Raw genomic sequence first — 18,949 nt, forward strand, 5'->3', positions numbered from 1 at the left:
TAAAGGGAATCTGGCCATAGTAATGCTTTCATGTCATTTATCCAAGACAGATTAGTGACAGGAGAATCCAACATTACTGACCTCTGACTCTTGCAGAGTACATGAAAAGATGCTTTATTCATTCTAACAGAGATGGGTGCCATTAACACCCACTGCTTCCAAACTGACTCTTTGGAGAGGACAGGTTCTCCTGGTGACCCTGAGGAGGAAAGGTTCTGCAATTTCCCACATTACGCTTTATGGGGATCTTAACTACTTAATTAGTGGGTTGAAGTTTTCACGTGTAATAGACGGTTAGCATTTAAGGTGTACATTTAGGAACAAATATGGCTTTTGCCTTTAAGGTATTTTTACAATATAAGAAACAACACAAATAACATCAGTAAAGGATGTAGCTAGCCATTAATTAACAGATAACACAACATGTCTTAGATAAGAAGCAAACATCAATTAATAATAGTAACAACAGTTACATCTATTGAACGATTCTGTTCTTTCCATGTAATAGCTTTTAATCCTTACAACTCCCCTGTGAGGATACCCCATTAATACTTTGTCTAAAATCCAGCAACTAATAACTGAAAGAGCAGGATTCACACCTAGGCAATTGGCTCTAGCGACTGTGTCTGTATCTCACACACACACACACACACACACACTGACATCCTTCATATATGAAAATGGCACCAGGGTGCCTGGGTGGTGCAGTCTGATAAGTGTCTGACTCTTGCTATCAGCTCAGGTCTTAATCTCAGGGTCGTGAGTTCAAGCTCCCAGCATGGAGCCTACTAAAAAAAAAAAGAAAAAGGCACCAAAAAGAATACTTTTCACAAGTGCTAACAAGCTGACCTCTCAGCCCAGTTCTGCAGTGTAGATATGCACCAAGAGATGCTGACTGGCATTAAGGATACCAAAAGTTTTCATCAATACAAAGCAAATTGACTTATACAGGGTAAACAACACTGGTGTCATTAGACCACACTTTAACCAGACAAACCAATTTGTTCATCTGGGAAAGATACAAAATCAGTAGAAAAGCCACCTAACTAGGAGTCAAAAGATATATATTCAAATCCTAACTATATTTATTCAGGTCCCTTTAAACTCTTAGTTTTCTCATCTATAAAACGGGAATAATAGCTAACTTCACAGGTACACTGAGAGGATTAAACGAAACCAAGTATGTCAAAAATCTCTGCAAACATTAAAGCCCAATATAAAAGTAACACAGTATTGCTCCTCTGCATAGGTAAAAAACCAACTTTAACTGAATTTGGAGGCTGGGTAAGTCAATGTGTTGCCATGTGATGTGAAACTTTACAAGAGGATGACTTTAATCTAAGACTGAAGATGTTATTAACAGAGAAAAGAGTTATTATAGAGTCTTGCCACATAATTTGGGTAAGAAAGACACAAGACGCAGGAAGGAGAGGGCTGAATACAATAATGCAACTGTCAACAAAGATTAAGTCTCAAGAACCAGGGTGTATCAACTCCACAGCAAATGGGTAAACTATTTCTTTAAAGCCACAGCCCTGTACCTCACAATCTGATGAAAAATTTCCAAATACTGTTTATGATATATACTCAGGATAGCCAAATACCAAGCTTAATATTCTAAACAATTACTATATTTTCTGGCCTCTTTATTTTTAACATATTAATTCCAATCCCCATAAATATAGTCCAAAGCATAATTTTCTTGCTCACATTATTTCAAACATCTCTGGAGTTAAAGAATTTTGGTTATTTAGAGAGTTGAATATAATTTTGATTAAGCCAATAAACCTAAAATAACATAAAAGTAAATGTATATTACAGCTCTGGGCATAGGAAGACTAAGTTTGGAGCTGATGGAAGAATCCCAACAGTGAACACACCACATAGAAATGTACACCTTCTATAGGTTAATAAATGAGACAACCAAATTTAAAAGCCAAACAGTAAATTAGAGAAAATATTCAAAATAAAACATGAATAGCTTTATTATAAACACATCTCACAAAATCAAGAAAATATTAAGACTCAAAAAAATAGAGAAAGGCATAAGAAAGAAAATTCACAATGGAGGAAATGCAACCAATAAACAAATACATGGAAAAAAATTCAACCTCACAGAAATGCAAATTACAAGAGATTCCACTGTTGGACTATTAATGAAAAATATTTAAGTCATGATTGTCCACTGAATCTGTGTAGTGCTCCTACGCACTGCCGGCAGCAATACAAACCATTCCAACAAAAATACAAACATTCCAATATAAACCATTGGAAAACAATTTGGTAAAATGTGTCAAAGTCTTACAAATGCTTCTTTTGACTTGTAACTTTTTTTTTTTTTAGATTTTATTTGACAGAGAGAGACACAGGGAGAGAGGGAATACAAGCGGGGGGGAGTGGGAGAGGGAGAAGCAGGCTTCCCGCTGAGCAGGGAACCTGATGTGGGGCTGGATCCCAGAACCCTGGGACATGACCTGAGCTGAAGGCAGACGCTTAACAACTGAGCCACCTAGGCACCCCATATTCTTTTTTTCCCCAACATATTAATTCACCAACTCTACACTTTATGCTATGATCACCACAGGTGTAGCTACCATCTTTTGCCATACAACACTATTACAATACCATTGACTATATTCCCTATACTGTACCATTCATGCTGTGACTTATTCATTCTACAACTAGAATTCTGTACTTTTCACTCCCCTTCACCAGGTTTACCCATCCTTCCCTTCCCCCTCCCCTCTGGCACCCATCAGTTTGTTCTCTGTATTTATGCGTCTGTTTCTGCTTTTTGTTTGTTCATTTGTTTTGTTTTTTAGATTCCATACATAAGTGGAATCATATTCTATTTTTTTCTCTGACTTATTTCACTTAGCATAATACCTCTAGGCCCATCCATGTTGTCACAAATGGCAAGATCTCATCCTTCTTATGGCTGAATAATATTCCATTGAATAAATATACTACTTCTTTATCCATTCATCCAATGGTGAACATTTAGGTTGTTCACATATCTTAGCTATTGTAAATAATCATGCAATAAACACAGCAGTGCAAATATCTTCTCAAATTAGTGTTTTCATTTTCTTTGGGTAAATACCCAGCAGTGGAATTCCTGGATCATATGGATTTCTACTTTTTTCTTTCTGTATTTCTATGTTTTGAAGAACCTCCATACTGTTTTCTGCAATTGCTATACCAACTTACAATCCTACAAACAGTGCACAAGAGTTTCTTTTTCTCCACATCCTCAGCAACACTTATTTCTTAACTTTTTTATTTTAGTCATTCTCACAGGTAAAAGGTGCTATCTCTGTGGTTTTGATTTGTATTCACCTGACAATTAGTGATGTTGAACATCTTTTCATGAGTCTGTTGGCCATAAGTATGTCTTCTTTGGAAAAATGTCTGTTCACGTCCTCTGCCCATTTTTTAATTGCATTAATTGGGTTTTTGGTGTTGAGTTATAGAAGTTCTTTATATATTTTGGATATTAACACCTTATCATTTGCAAATATCTTCTCCCACGAAGTTGCCTTTTCATTATGTTTAAGGTTTCCTTTACTGTGCACAAGCTTTATATTTGATGTAGTACCAGTAGTTTATTTTTGCCTTTGTTTCCCTTGCCTGAGGAGACACATCTAGAAAAATGTTCCTAAGGCCAATGTCAAAGAGATTACTGCCTATGTTTTCTTCTAGGAGTTTTATGGCTTTAGGTCTCACATTTAGGTCTTTAATCCATTTTGAGTTTATCCTTGTATATGGTGTAAGAAAGCATTCTTTCTTTTGCATGTAGCTGTCCAGTTTTCCCAGCACCATTTATTGAAGAGACTCTTTTCCCCGTTGTATATTCTTGCCTCCTTGGTCATAGATTAATTGACCATATAAATGTGGGTTTATTTCTGGGCTCTCAATTCTGTTTCATTAATTTATGTGTTTATTTTTGTGCCAATACCGTACTGTTTTGATTATTATAGTTTTATAGAATGTCTTGAAAACTGGGGTTGTGATACCTCCAGCTTCTTTCTCAAGATTGCTTTGACTATTTGGGGTCTTTTGTAGTTCCATATAAATTTTACTGTTACTTTTTCCAGTTCTGTGAAAAATGCTGTTGGTATTTTGATAGGCTTGCATTGAATCTGTAGGTTGTTTTAGGTAGTATGGACATTTTTACAACATTAAGTCTTCCAATCTGTGAGCATGGTATGTCTTTAAGTATGTCTGTGCAGTCTTCAATTTCTTTCATCAATATTTTCTAGTGTTGAGAGTAAAGTCTCTCACTTCCTTTGTTAAGTTTATTCCTAGATATTTTATTCTTTTTGGTACAATTGTAAATGGAATTGTTTTCTTAATATCTCTTTTGGCTACTTTCTTATTAGTGTATAGAAACAACAGATTTCTGTATATTAATTTTGTATCCTGTAACTTTACTGAATTCATTTATTAATTCTAACAGTTTTTTGGTGGCATCTTCAGGGATTTTTTTTTATAGTATCATGTCATCTGCGAACAGTGATGGATTAACTTCTTCCTTACCAATCTGAATGCCTTTTATTTCTTTTTCTTGTCTGACTGCTGTAGCTAAGACTTCCAGTACTGTGTTGAATAAAAGTGGTGAGGTGGATATCCTTGTCTCATTCCTGATCTTAGGGGAAAAGCTCTCAATTTTTCACCATTGAGTATAATGTGAGCTATGGAACTGTCATATAAGGGCTTTATTATATTGAAGTATATTCCCTCTAATCCAACTTTGTTGAGAGTTTTTATCATGAACAGATGTTGGATTTTGTCAAATATTTTTTCTGCATTTGATTTAGATAAATACATGTTTTTTTATCCTTCATTTTGTTAATGTGGGGTAACATGCTGATTGATTTGGGAATACTGAGCTATCCTTACATCCTGGAATAAATCCCACTTGATCATGGTTAATGATCCTTTTAATGTACTGTTGAATGTGGTTTGCTAATATTTCGTTGAAACTTAAAACATATTCTTGAAATGTGACCAATGAATAAAATAATCCAAACCATGGGGATTATTAGGCATGAAGACTTCCATAATTACAATGATTTATTTCCACAAAGGGAAAAAATACAGAAACATCCCAAACAACTAGAAAATGATGTAACTAAAATGTGACGGTCCATCCAAGGAAATATTATGCAGCAAGTGAAATATGAAAAGCATGTCAGAGCAAGAGAATACTTATAACAAATCAGTTTTTAAAAAGAGACATATACATGTATATATGTAAATATATAAATCTGTATGTATTTAGGGAACCATTTAGCATCTTAGAATACTTATTTCTAGGAACTTTTTCTGTACATTTTAAAATCATTTTGTGTACATATGTGTATATAATATATTATGAACCTTCCTTGGGACAGTCTCCTGACCAGATGTTTGGAAAAATTTCAGCCTGCTTATCAAGTGACCTTTCCTGGACAAGAGCTTATTGTGAAGAAAGGGAAAATCGACCCAAGGGACATCACTCTAGCACAGAGAGCTTCTATTAGAAAGGCAACTGTGATCCAAAACCTGGAGGTCTATGGTCTGGACCCGTATTTGGTGGCTGCCATCCTCCAGCACAACGCCAGACTAACACTACCATCACTCCTTCCCCGGAAGCCAAGGACAACCTACAGGTCAAAATTTAGGGAAACCAGGTCGACTATCTCAGCTGGCTGTTGCTCAAAAAGTATCAGCTTCATTGAAAATACATCCAAGGCTGAGAAAAGGCCCCCCAATCTGGCAAGAAGTGACAGGCTCTTGTTTCATGTAATGTATCCAGTGGAAATCCACACTCTCAGCTGGATATTTATATGAACATTTTCAGCTTTTGCAAATAAAAATATGTAATTATTTTTAAATATATGTTACACTTATAAATATGTATTATTATATAATTTTTATATAAATTATGATTTTAAAATATACAGAAAAAGTTTCTGGAAGTATTCTAAAACGCTAAATGGTTTTATTAATAGTGGTAGTATCATCAGAGATTAAACAGTTTGTCCAAAGTCACAGCTGGTAAGTAGTAAAGTTGAGATTCAAAACCAGGCCTTAGCTCTATGCTAATCTAACTCTCCATGTGATTTTTTTAACCGATTATTATGAAAATTTTAAACATACATAAGAGATTAGCATAATGAACCTCCATGTTCCCAACACATTTTTATGTTGTTTTTGAGCCAGTATTTTAAAGCAAACCCCAAACATATTGTAACATCCTAAATATTTTAGTTTGTATCTCTACGATGGACTTTTTACCCCACCTGAAATCATTTTTTCTATGTTGTCTCAAAAATTGTTACAGTTGAGAGGCACCTGGGTGGCTCAGACAGTTAGGCTTCTGACTCTTAATTTCAGCTCAGGTCGTGATCTCAGGATCATGGGATCAAGCCTTGTGTCCACCCATAGTGTGGACTGCTTAAGACTCTCTTTCTCTGCCCCCCACCCTTAAAAAAACTGTTAGAGTTAATGTGTTAGAATCTTGATCTAACCAATGCTATTAGAAAAAAAAAGAAAGACAAAGCCTACCTTTGTACAAGTATATTTGCTTGTATGAATATGGAGAGAGGCTGAAATGAATAGACACCAGTTCAAACATGGCCTCTAATTGTAAGGCCCCAGAGGTGAAAAGCTTGATATTCTATTACCTCTTCCATAAAGAATTACCTGAAAATCAGCAATTCTAATATGTAGGGCGAAATCTTTAATATGTCTCCTTTTCCGAAAAATATTTTTAACGTCTAAATCAAAATTAGTTGGACCTTTCGTAATTCTTTGCATTAGAAAAAAAAACTTACTTTTTTTAAAGATGTTATTTATTTATTTGACAGAGAGAGACACAGCGAGAGAGGGAACACAAGCAGGGGGAATGGAAGAGGGAGAAGCAGGATTCCCGCGGAGCAGGGAGCCCGATGTGAGGCTCAATCCCAGGACCCTGGGATCATGACCTGAGCCGAAGGCAGACGCTTAACAAACTGAGCCACCCGGGCGCCCCGAAAAAATACTTATTTTTCAACCATCTTTTATTTCTATAAAAACCAGGCCAAAACTGACTTAAGTCTGATTTTTCAATTGTCAAAATCCACACATAAGTAAGAAGGGCAGAACTGAAAATATATAAAAAGATTCCACTTTTCGATTCTAAATAATGAACAATCCAAACAAAGAGTAATTTTTGTCTTAGATTTAAAGATGAACTTGGGGGAGCCTGGGTGACTCAGTCGATCAAGCGTCTGCCTTCGGCTCAGGTCATGATCCCAGGGTCCTGGGGTCAAAGCCAGCATCGAGCTCCCTGCTGGGGGGGGGGGGGGGGCCTGTTTTCCCCTCCCCCTCTCCCGCCGCTCCCTTTGCTTGTGCTCTGTCAAATAAATAAATAAAATCTTTAAAAAAAAAAAAGATGAACTTATATTCAACAAAGATGCATTTAAAAATGCTATTTTAAAAATGCTGCCAAAGTACTGTAGCTCGAAAGACACTGTTTCTCTGCCCTTGAAAGAGAATCAACTGGTGCTGAGGCCAATTGCCACTTCAGTTACATAGAGCAAAACCCTACTCCCTTCCCTGTTCAGTGTTCATTCCTGGAGGATTTAGCCCGATAAAAGCAAAGACAGGAATAGAGGGATTTGGCTCAATCAGGATTTATCCTTTTAGAGTTCTAGATCAAATTTCAAAAGCCAGTTAGCAATGACACTGGTCAATTCAAGACAGGTTGGGAATAGGTCCCTGCATGACTGACTGCTACAAAGAATGGCTGGGTGACTGACAGACAATACACACACAAGGCATTTCTATCAAATATAAGCCTAGAGCATTTCACAGCTTCTGTTAAAAATTTCTGAGTTTCTGAAACATAAGTTCAATTCTATTTATAATGTTTACTTGACTATACCCATTACTTACCAATGTTTTCTTTCTGTATATATAGAATTTTCTCGTTAGGTAAAAGACATAGGGTAATGACTGACACTATGCACATATTTTGCCATAATCAACATAAAAAGTTACATAATATGATTGTATTTATATAAAAATTCAGAATAAGTAAACCCATAAAGACAAAGTAGATAAGTGGTAGCTAGAGGAGGGGTAATGGAAAAGGATTGATAGTGGGCTCAAGGTTTCTTTTTGGAGGAAAATGTTCCAGGATTAGATAGAAGTGATGACTGCACAACTTTGTAAATACAGTAATTTTGCTTCAGAATTCTTGGGGGCATTAGATTATCATTTTCACTGCAAACATAGGTAGAACCCCCCAAAAATGGACACAAGAGGAAATACAAGATGATAGCGTTAAAAAGAAAAAAAAAGCATTTGACACTACCTAATTTCCTAAAGTCTTCTGATTTAAGACCAAAGGAGACTAAAGGAAGACCTTGGCCTTGGTCAGGACTGAAAGGGTGTCAGGGAGTAGGGAAGACTTTACCCTCCCAGTGATGGAAACTGAGTTCATTTACTGAAATTCAGGGTTAAAAATAACAAGGAAAGTTGTTGAACAATAAGCTACATATATTAACCCCTCTGGAAAATATCAGTGGCCTAGACTTTCTAGTCCTGGATCCTGGACAATACATCAGTAATACCAGCTCCATTCCAGCAGGGCTGTGGGGAAGATGGGGAAATAAAGAAGCTAAACAATGCAAAATCCCAAGTGATATTAATAGTCTAGTGTTTACTAAATGACAAAATACTTGACCACCTCAACAATAATGTTCAGAAGAGAGGAATAAAATCAAGACACTACTGCTAATTTATTTACAATGAAAGAATTAGAAAAAAAATTGTCCTAAATTTACACTATTGTATAAAAAGTTTCACTTGTCTCAACCTGTCAAATCTTTATTATGAAATAAACCAGTATCACTGCTGACAAATATAATAACTACAGTAAACAGGCATGCCAAAATCAATGTAGATTTTCAAAAAGGGTCAAGGTATCAACCGTCAGCTTAAATTGGTTAATTTTATTAAAATGGTTAAACATGACAGGCTGTCACAGAACTCCCAGATTCTTTTACATGAGCACAGTGGACTACTTTGACCCAAATTTTGTATAATAGCTTTCCCAATTTCTAAAAGTACATTAACTTTGTCACTTATCTTAAAATTTCTGCTTTACTTCTCTAGCTCGACCTCAAAAGAAAACTTCTACAAGGCCATATATCTTGACATAGTGAAAGCAATATAATCACAGCACTCAGCAGTGCTATTAACATTTCTGAGCCACAGGGGATTAAATAGGCAGATGCTATGGAAAGTGCCTGTTGGGAGAGGACAGGCGCAGAGTTGAGACTGCACCACAGCTGGGAGGGATTGAAGCTGCTAGCTATGGAATCAAGCTTAGGAGAAACTCTGGGCACAATTCCGGCATCCGAAATAAATTAAAGTAAACAGTCTTGCTCTCTCTCATCCACCCTGTTAGCAGCCTCTCGACTGAGTGGAGACCACACACTCAGACCACACAGCGCCAGCTGAACTCCTCGCACGCAACATCTACAAGCTGTCACTCTGCAGCACAGAGGGGAAAAGGAGGGGGAGAGGGTTGAGGGGGGTGAGAAAAGAGAGAAGGAAAGAGGGGGAGGGGAGAGTGGCAAATCTCCTTTACATACAGCTGGACTGCTTGATATGTGGTTTGGAGAAAGGGAAAAACCTCCCTGAGAAAACAAGCTGGCCGTGGCCTTGTGTATCCCTGACCTATACTCCCCCATATCAATTTAGTAGCTGATGAAGGATTAACAAAGCAGGCATTTAACATCAATTAACCTCCTATCCATCACAGGTCAAAAGAGAAAATTACCATTATAAAAGCATTTCATTAAAATAAAGAGGAAAGGCCACATTTTTTTATAATTTATAATATATACTTAAATAAGTGCATTTTCTTTTAGATTTATATTATATTAGTTTTAACCCGTCTGCCTCTTTTCCTTTAATGAAGCACACGAAATGAATTTACAGTGTTTTTGCAACAGAGGTCAGAAAATTTTAATTTTATAATTTTCCCATATTTCATTGTGATGCAATCTTTAATTTTCCCAAATACTTACTGGTAGAATAAAAGATGGAAAATTATTTTTTACAAAGCTTCAGACTAAAAATACATTAAGAAATAACTAGTAGCAGTGATATTAGGAAAAAAGAAACAGAAAAATGGAAACACAAAAGTAGCCTTAGAATGATTAACAAGATTTTTTTTTACTACTTATTAAAGACGAATTTTGCTGATTTTAAGAGCTAACAAGAAATGTGAAGAAACCAAGTAATCTTATCCTGTCAGGTCAGCTAAAGGGATAAGACCAGGAGTTGGAATAACATAAATTCTGATTCACTGAAGACTTGGAGAACCTTCACCAAATAGGCCAAGGAAAGCCTGATGTTAAAACACTATTTTCTTAGATCAGTCCACAAAAAAGTGAAAATTTTCCACAAAAAAATAATAGCAACAATTAAAAAAAAAAAACAACCTCCCAAACTCCACCCCTCCCCATGCTACTCAAGTTAGCATCACCAGGGAACAAATCAGAAATACAGAATCTCAAGACCCCAACCCAACCCCACCTACATTTGAGCCAATTCTGTGCACATTAACATTTGAGAAGCACTAGATAGACTTATCCTGTCCAGAGCCATCATGGATCCAAAGGATCCCAGAAAAATCTCATTGCAGAGATGCCTAGAGAGTTTCAACAATAAAATTACACTCAACTAGACTCTCAGGCCACCCAGCAACAGAAGCAAATGTAGAATTCACCACATCCTCCTTGAGTCATGTTCAACCTATCCTAGAATAGACTGGCTTCTTTGGGCTGGGCTGGGCTAACCCCAGAGGGATCTCCTAGAGATATTGGAAAAGGGTTTTAAAGAACGGTAATTTATTTCCTTCAGTTTTCTGTAAACTCAGACTCTACTTTTCCTGTGCAGGGTCAAGGTCAAGCTATCTCAGCACAGCGACACACTTTACCATCTAAGGGCACAGGGTGGGACAAGTCTCAGAGACAGGGTCATGAACTCTTCCATCTAGCTTTCTAAATTAATCATCTCTCTCCTGCATCTCAAAACCATGGTCAAAAAAATATAATCATGCATGAATCTGAAAGGATGTATAGGGTATAAATTGTGCTAAGAATCACTGGTCTCAGAAGGAACATCTGCAGAAAGGAAGGACTGAACGAACAGATAAAGCATCCCTATTTTCCCAGCTCTCGCTTTAGACTTCTTTCCTTCATCACTCCTACAAACAAAATATAATTTAAATATACTATGTTTTTAAGTGAAAACATAAGTTTTTATGCTTTAATTCATCTGGGAATAAAGAGCAATTTAAAAAATACAACAGATAAATGGCACATATATACATACACACACACACACACACACACACACACACACACACGAAAAATACCTTCACTCCTGCTATAATGTTTGGGATTAAAGGGAAGGGGATGTACATGAAGTGACTAGGAAAAATACTAGAAGCAAGATAGTATACAGGGGAAAAGCCTGACGATTTGGCTCTCTAGAGCTCCCACATAACTGACCTGTTACATAAATACTTGAGTTCCCAGCTAATCTCCTAAAACGAGCACTGGATTTCATCTTAATTGGAAGACTTAATTAAAAGTCTCCTCCTTTATTTCCCAGAAACTATAAAATCTCCTGCCTTAGCAGGCTAAGTCTTCCTAGAGGACAATGACCTTCACTACAATTCAAGCCAAAGCTTCACTACTTAGGTCTAAAGGTGGCTGGTTCTCTAACTCATGCCACTAGACATTGATGACACACTGAAAATGAAATAGGCTAATGCAAATCCACCCCCTCTTCTACCACCCTCCAAAAGCACAAACAAAAACAAAAAATTCAAAGAAGAAACACTACTTAATGGAACAAGGAACAGTAGTTCATGTAAAAGCATAGCATCATTCATTCATCAGTCTATTGCCAACTGTACCCATGTCCCTTACCATTCCCTCTTTATTAGATCTACATTGGGTGAACAAAACTTTAGTTCTTGATATTTTATAAAACATAATTTTTTTCAGAAAAGAAAAAAAAAGTGTCCTGGTGTGTTTTTGTTTGTTTGTTTTTTCAGAAAGATCATGTCGACAATACTGACGAAGTCATTATCAAATAAAATTTATTTCTATCTTTGTTTAGTCCATCAAGAAGGTTTGGGATATATACAGAGATTGGTCACCCAGCACCTCAAAAGGTGACACTGCTGGATTCCTCGTTAAAGAGATAAATTAGAATTTGGAATAGGTAACCTTCAGATTGTTCAGTCAAAACAAATATTTATTAAGGACTTGCTATGTCCCAAGCACTATACTGGGGAAATGATAGTAACAAGATTTTGTGACAAGAAGGTCAGGGATTACCCTGACCTTCAGGAGAGTGATGGGTACTAAACCAGAAAGCAGTGGGATAAGTGAGAAATTGAGTATAAATAACTATTTAAGAAATCTGCCTGGGAAAGAAAGAGAAACTTTAACAGAGGAATGTGAAATCAAAGGAGAATGCTACTTTTGTACTGTTATTTTTCTATTTTGCTTTATTGTTGTCTGTCTCTAGGCATGTTTAAAGGCTGACAAGAATGAGCCTTTGGCAAGTACTCTCAAAGGCAAGAGTGGATGGGGTACAGAGATCTGTCTTAGGGTAAATGCAATCTCTTTCACTGTAACTGGAGAAAGAGGGAAGGTTTTTTGGAAGAAAGAGCATGGGATTCTCCACTGATAGTTCTATTCGTTGTGAATTAGGTGGCAAGATTATCTGCTAAGAGTATAGATTATGTGAAAGGATGAGAGCTTTGAGAATAGGAAATGCTTAAAATAGATTCTGCAGAGAACAGAAGCATGAACTGACATGGAAAACTCTAGAAAATTCTTTGATGACCAGTTGAGAATGGTGATCACGGATCTACAGGAGTACAAATCTAGATGCTAGATTTTCCCCTGCTGGTTTCAGCAGCTCAGTTCAAGCACTAGAGAAGGTAAAGAGCTGAAATGGTCAAGGGCTGAGAATTTGCCGCCAAATGCTACAGAAGGATAATGATACAATTGACCATTCTGATATGAGAGTGACCAAAGATGAGGTAAAAGAGTAGGTGTAATGGAGGTAATTGAATAAGACACTAAGCAAGGAGTGGGAGATCAGAGATCTGAGTTTTGGATTTCAGAAGCGGACCAGTTTCAGGTGGGGGCACTTCAGTCCTGCCCCCCAACTCCCAAGCACATCTCTGGCAATAGCCATACCTCTCTGCTGTGGCTCCAGCTCTCAGCAGGCTGTAGTTTGTCGTTTTGTTCCTTTTACTTGTCAAGTTTCTCTTTGGGCCTCACTACCCCTTATTTGTTCCCTAACCCTGCCCACACCTCTGCAAGTAGTCTCTTTATTAAAACCTCCTTATTTGAACCATCTGGCATGAATTCTGATTCCTGCTGAGACCCTCATTTATTCAGATACACATCATGTCAATCACATGGGGCTTTCATTAAAATTAAACTAAAACCAAATACTCCTGGCTTTTAGTCTTGTTTTGTCTTTCGGTAAAATTATAATACAGTGAAATTTAAAATCATCTACCCTCCAATATCACATAACTTTATAAGTGGAAAAGGTCTTTAAAAATCATCAAATCTTACAGATGAAACTATGAGCCAACCTTGCCAAGAACAGCACAGCCAGCAAGTAGCAAAGGGAGAATTCATTCATCGTTGCACAATGATTACTGAATGCTAACTTTGTGCCAGGCACCACTCTAGGTGCTCACTTGGATCCACCTTATGCAGCTTACACTCTAATTAACTAAATTCCAGGTTTCCCAAATCCCAGTGTCCACTCTTCTTTCCACTACTGGCATCAAGACTTATTTTAAGAAGGATACAGTAAGTAGAAGGAATTATTAAAATCAAAACCAGAAATTAAGACTGGGATGTACCCCAGTCTTAAATACTACCAACAGTATTAAGTTAAAGAATGTTCATGAAGCTTTTGAACAAGTCTAATACAATTTACCTGGGGGAAAAAATGCATGATAAATCAGTTCCAAACTCCTCTGCCTTACCTTCAAGGCACTCCATAATCCAAAACGCACTTACTTACCAGCCTACGGGCCTTTGTTTTTGGTGTACCACCCAGATATTCCTGTGCCTTCCCTATGAAGGGCCACATCCTCCCCATCAAGGTCTGACCTCTGTCTAACCCCAACAAATCCTTCCCTTCTCTGAATTCCTGCTGTACTTACACTCAATATTATAGTTTAGTTCTTAGCTATTCTTTAATTGAGAGAGCAAAAATGCCCCTTCTGAATCTAGCCTAATATTTTATTTCTAATGTGTCAGTCATATGCTAAAATTGGGAGATACAAAAATGACCAAGACTAACCTCTGTCCAGCCAGAACTTAGCCTTTTGACAGATTATGTAAATACCAATAATACCTATAGTCCTTAAGACAATACAGGGATAGGACAGTGCTAACTGGTTATAGGATTCACTAAGCTGGAAAATTTCAAACCAGGAAGAGCTCTTACAGATACTCTAGTTTTATATATTCCCTGACTACAAGAAAAAGGAAACTGAAGACCAAAGAGGCTAAGCCCATGCTAGGAAACAGGTGAGTGGTAGCTCACAGACCAGTATGTGATTGCTTTCACTCCTAAGCCAAAAAACCTTTTGACTCCCAAATTTTCAAACTGAGAGCCAAAGATGACTATGGGTGTGTCCACAGCTTCAAGAGTCCTATTTCTCTACAATTACTTTAAGTTTTTGTGTATCAAGAATAATTATTTTAAATTAACATAAACATACACTGAACCATGCCACCATGCAATTTCACCAGGCACTCCAGGAGATCCATGAACATATTCCTCACCAACTGAGAACAATCAAACATTCTAGCATACTGCTTAGCAGAGTGATCAATGTTATTTCCCATACTAGTCAATTTCAAAATCCTCTCTACTCAACATTGGTCTAAAACTTATCTTTTCAATAAACATTTATGCTCCTGCAATGTGGTAGGTACTGTACTAGGATCCTGGCTACATAAACATGAATAAATTGGAGAATGCGTGAAAAAGTAATTAAAAGACTAAGTAACTAGCATTTCTAATATACCATGGCCTAATGCTGCCACTCCCTGATGCTAGAAATTATCCCAAGTCCTTTATTAGAAGACTGCCTTTGCAAAACTTTTTGAGTACCAATTTCATTTCCCATAAGATTCATACATAACAGGCTCTCAAATATTAGAGGAATGAATGAAAACTTAACTAAGCAGGTTAATAATCATCTTTTCAAAAGGTGATAGTTCAAAATTATATTCAGTCAGAAAATTAAATGTTTGACATGAAAAAAAGAAATTTCTGAAACTTCCAAGAGTTACTCCAAATTACACTGGGAAATCCTCTGCTTCTCTGCTTAAATTAAGTTCCCACATAAACAGAAGAGAACATTTGAGTAGTAAGCACACATCATCCTCTTTCTATTATCACCCTTTGAGTCAACATCTTTTAACACACAGATGATCCTCAGGAAACTTTTGACTTTCAGTTTCTTTGTTAGTACAGTCAGTTACACAAAGCCTGGCCAGAATATACTGACTTTTATAAATAAAATATTATTATGTATTAGGAGACTGAGCCACATAACCTTAGTTAGAACTAGCTTTTCAATATAGTGCATCCAAACGATTTTATTAAGGTGTGGCTGATTCTTTTTTTTTTTTTAAGGTGTGGCTGATTCTTAAGTATTTTTAAAAGTTTTGTCAGTTCACTCAGATTCTTAAAAAAAGAAACTTTCTCATACTTATTATTATGACTGACCTTTACCGATTAAGAATAGCTTATTTCCATTTAAAGACAAGCTTTTCAAGATCAGTTTCTTGGAAATTTAGGAAGTGTCTATTTACAAAATCTTGTGATACCAAGTTAAACATCACCAGGCTTAAATGAGAGATGACACCGTGTTTGGGTAGGGCAGGCTGTAGAGCTTCAGTGCATGGTCTCAGAGAAGTTAAAAAACTGAGTAACTACAGGCTAGTTACATAACCACTCTGGGCTTCCGTTTCCCCATCTGTAAAATGGTGATAATATAGAGCATCTACCTCTTGTAACGAGTGAACCAGTCAGTAAATGTAAACGCTTAGAAGAGTGAATAAAGGCACGTAGGCAACGCTCAGTATAACTCTAATTTGATGCAAACCTAAGCAAAACATGACTCACATTCGCTCTTCGCGAATAAATTCTTACACCTGGCACAGTGACAACTACGCAGGGCGCAAGGGGCCGTGGGAGGCCGACTACAACCAACCCGTCGAGGGTCAGTGCTCTGGAGGCCCACGCCCAGCACAGGGATGGGGTACTCTGGGCCTCTAGCAGGTGCCCAGGGAGGGCGCGGAAGTGGGGACAGGAACCGCGCCGCGCCTTCTTCCTCCAGGGACTGGAGAGCGGTGCAGGAGGTGGACACCGGCGCTGACGGACCACTTCCACCCGCCTCTCCGGGAGCGAGGCCAGCCGCCGGCGCCCGCCGTCCTGCCTGTCCATGCCTCCCCAGTCTGGCCCTCAGCCAGGGCCTCCAAGCTCCAAAACATACCTCAGGCCTGCCTGCCGCCCCCTACGGCCCGCAACGACAAAGCTCCCAGCGACTCTCGCGAAGAGATCCCGGGCAGCTGCGGCCCCAACCGCCTGCGCCTTCACTTCCGCCCGCTGAGAGCGCCGAGGGCGTCGATCCTCCGGGTAGTCGAGCACCGAGTCCTAGATGGGCCAAGCCGCTCTGGGAGGGGCGGGGCCGGCTTCCTGTAGGGCTGGAACTGGGGCTGGTGGAGCTGGCTGGAGGGTTGTGGGGTGGGGCTAAGGTGGCGGTGGGCGAGGAGGATGCGACCCCAAGGGGAGCGCCGCCTGCGGCCTCTGTGCGGTGCCGTCGGATCACCTCAAGGAGGACGCAGGATGACACTTGGTCCGTTTCTGGTGGACTCTGCACCGGGTCAGGTCGATGTCGCTCCTACCTAGGCCCTGGGAGGCCAGGTGACGCTCGAAAGTCACAGGACCTTAGAAATTGTGTAGGAGAATGCCGGGCTACAATCTGGAGACTGAAGAGTTGATGATTTACTTAGGGAACACCTCCCTCGGCTAAGCGCTGTGCAGGGCATTAGATATTACAAAGGTGACTAAAGGCAGTCACTTCCTTTCAGGATCTCGCTGGGCTGAGGATAAAATGTGGCATGGTAAGAGGAAAAACAATGTCACTTAGGGAGAGAATGCAACAGTCTAGACAAGAAATGACTGGCCTGCCCTGAAGAGACAGTGGTGGAGATGGAGGGAAAGTGGTGTCTTCTGCTTTATTAGCAAAAGATGCATTAAGATCATCCGTGAAGATGGAGGATGGGAGGCATGGGAGGTCTGAGGAGAAATGGTGAAATGTTTGTCTTGGATATTGTGAAAAAAATTATTAGGAAAATGTGGCAAGATTTACAGGCAGGGCTGAAAGCCCTCTTGGGATGTGTAGTCCTCAATTTAAAATGAAAGCAGTCAGCATACTTGGGTATGTTTTGGCTGCCCTGGTGTAGGTAGAGAATTAGGAAATTAGTTGTAAGTGAGGATTCAGTCTTACACGGCAGAAGGAGCAGGGAACAAAGGAGTTGAAATTCTGTACAAAGAAATGTTATTATGGAGGACCATGGAGCTTAAACTCATGTGACAGGGTATTTAGAGGGATTGTTCTGGCTGTCCTGGAATTGGCCACTTAGACTATAAAAGGTGTCAGGTAAGTGATCATATGTCCCACTCTGCATGAGAGAACTCTGGGTTTTTTTTGTTGTTTTTTTTTTTCTGTTATCCTGACCTAACAAGAGTGCCCCTGCCCAAATGTCCCTGTTTGGACAATATGTAGTCACACTAAAGTCACTCCACATTATAAAGAGAGCCCCCAAACAATTGAGATCAGACACCTCTTCAAAGCTTAGAAGGGATTCTCCCAAGTGGCTCTAAGCAGGCAGGCTCTCTGCTGACCTGAGGCATACAGGAGCCTGTTTGCTATCAGAGTGGAGCTGAGCATAGGGACAAAGTTCTTGAAAGAGGTGGCCTGCCATTGGGACTATACATGATAATGAGCATGCTGTCTGCTTTTGGTCTAGAAATTCTCGAAAGTATGAGACCTGTTTAAGTAACCAGTTACAGTTAAATGGAAAAGAGGGTAGTTGTAAGGCAGAGGCACAACCATGGAGAAGCTTTTGGCCATCTCTCACTCTAAGAACTCAGACATGTGCCTCACACAAACTTCATCTTTGGCCGATTTGTATGTCTCACGTGAATGCCCACAAGAGAGCATCCACAGCAGAGGGGCTCAGAATATCCAGGATGATTTGACCACCCTCTGTCCTGGGCCACCCCAGTGTTTATATAGTGGGCCTATGAGTGGTATAGCCATGGTAGCAGGGAGGGAGCTACACAGACACCTTTCAACAAGGTGTTGAAAGATCCAGATAGTGTATCCACTCTCTCCAGCTGCAGAGGCCAGTGCAATCACTAGGCAAGTTGATTTATTCAGACCCAGATACATATCCTGGGTTTTGGTTTGTCTTCCCTGCCTGCAGAGCCCTCACAAGCATCACTATCCAGTTACTCACAGTGTCTTATTTATAATGGGATTTCCCATTGTAACACCTGGGACCAGGAATACCCTTAAGAGTGAAAGAGGTATGACAAAGAGGACAATACAAGATCTACTAATTCTACCATACATCACATACCCAGAAGCTGCCACCCTGAGAGAACATTAGAATGGCCTCTTAAAGGCAAGCTAAGGCTCCATCTTGGAGAGAACATTTTTCAGGGTTGAGATGCTGTGCTATGGAATGCACATTTTGAACCTAATACCAACATATGGTGCTGCGTGTCTAATAGAGTCCTGGCTCCTGTGGTGGGAGAGGATACTCTG

The 18,949-nt window shown here is 38.9% G+C and overlaps 1 protein-coding gene across 4 annotated transcripts in view; it reads right to left on the reverse strand.

Annotated features, from left to right (window-relative positions):
* EXOC2 (exocyst complex component 2) overlaps positions 1-16,737 on the reverse strand; it is a 287,187-nt gene extending 270,450 nt beyond the window's left edge. For 3 of the 4 annotated variants that reach the window (XM_025890968.2, XM_025890967.2, XM_025890964.2), the window contains exon 1: positions 16,607-16,737. The gene's annotated coding sequence lies outside the window, so the exon portion shown is untranslated. The remainder of the gene's footprint in view (positions 1-16,606) is intronic. The other variant, XM_025890966.2, reaches the window with a different exon arrangement.
* Between the last annotated feature and the right edge of the window lie 2,212 nt (positions 16,738-18,949).

This window comes from Callorhinus ursinus, unplaced genomic scaffold (genome assembly GCF_003265705.2).
Source record: "Callorhinus ursinus isolate GAN/ISIS: 27379988/994484 unplaced genomic scaffold, GSC_fseal_2.0 scaffold26, whole genome shotgun sequence".
NCBI lineage: Eukaryota > Metazoa > Chordata > Mammalia > Carnivora > Otariidae > Callorhinus > Callorhinus ursinus.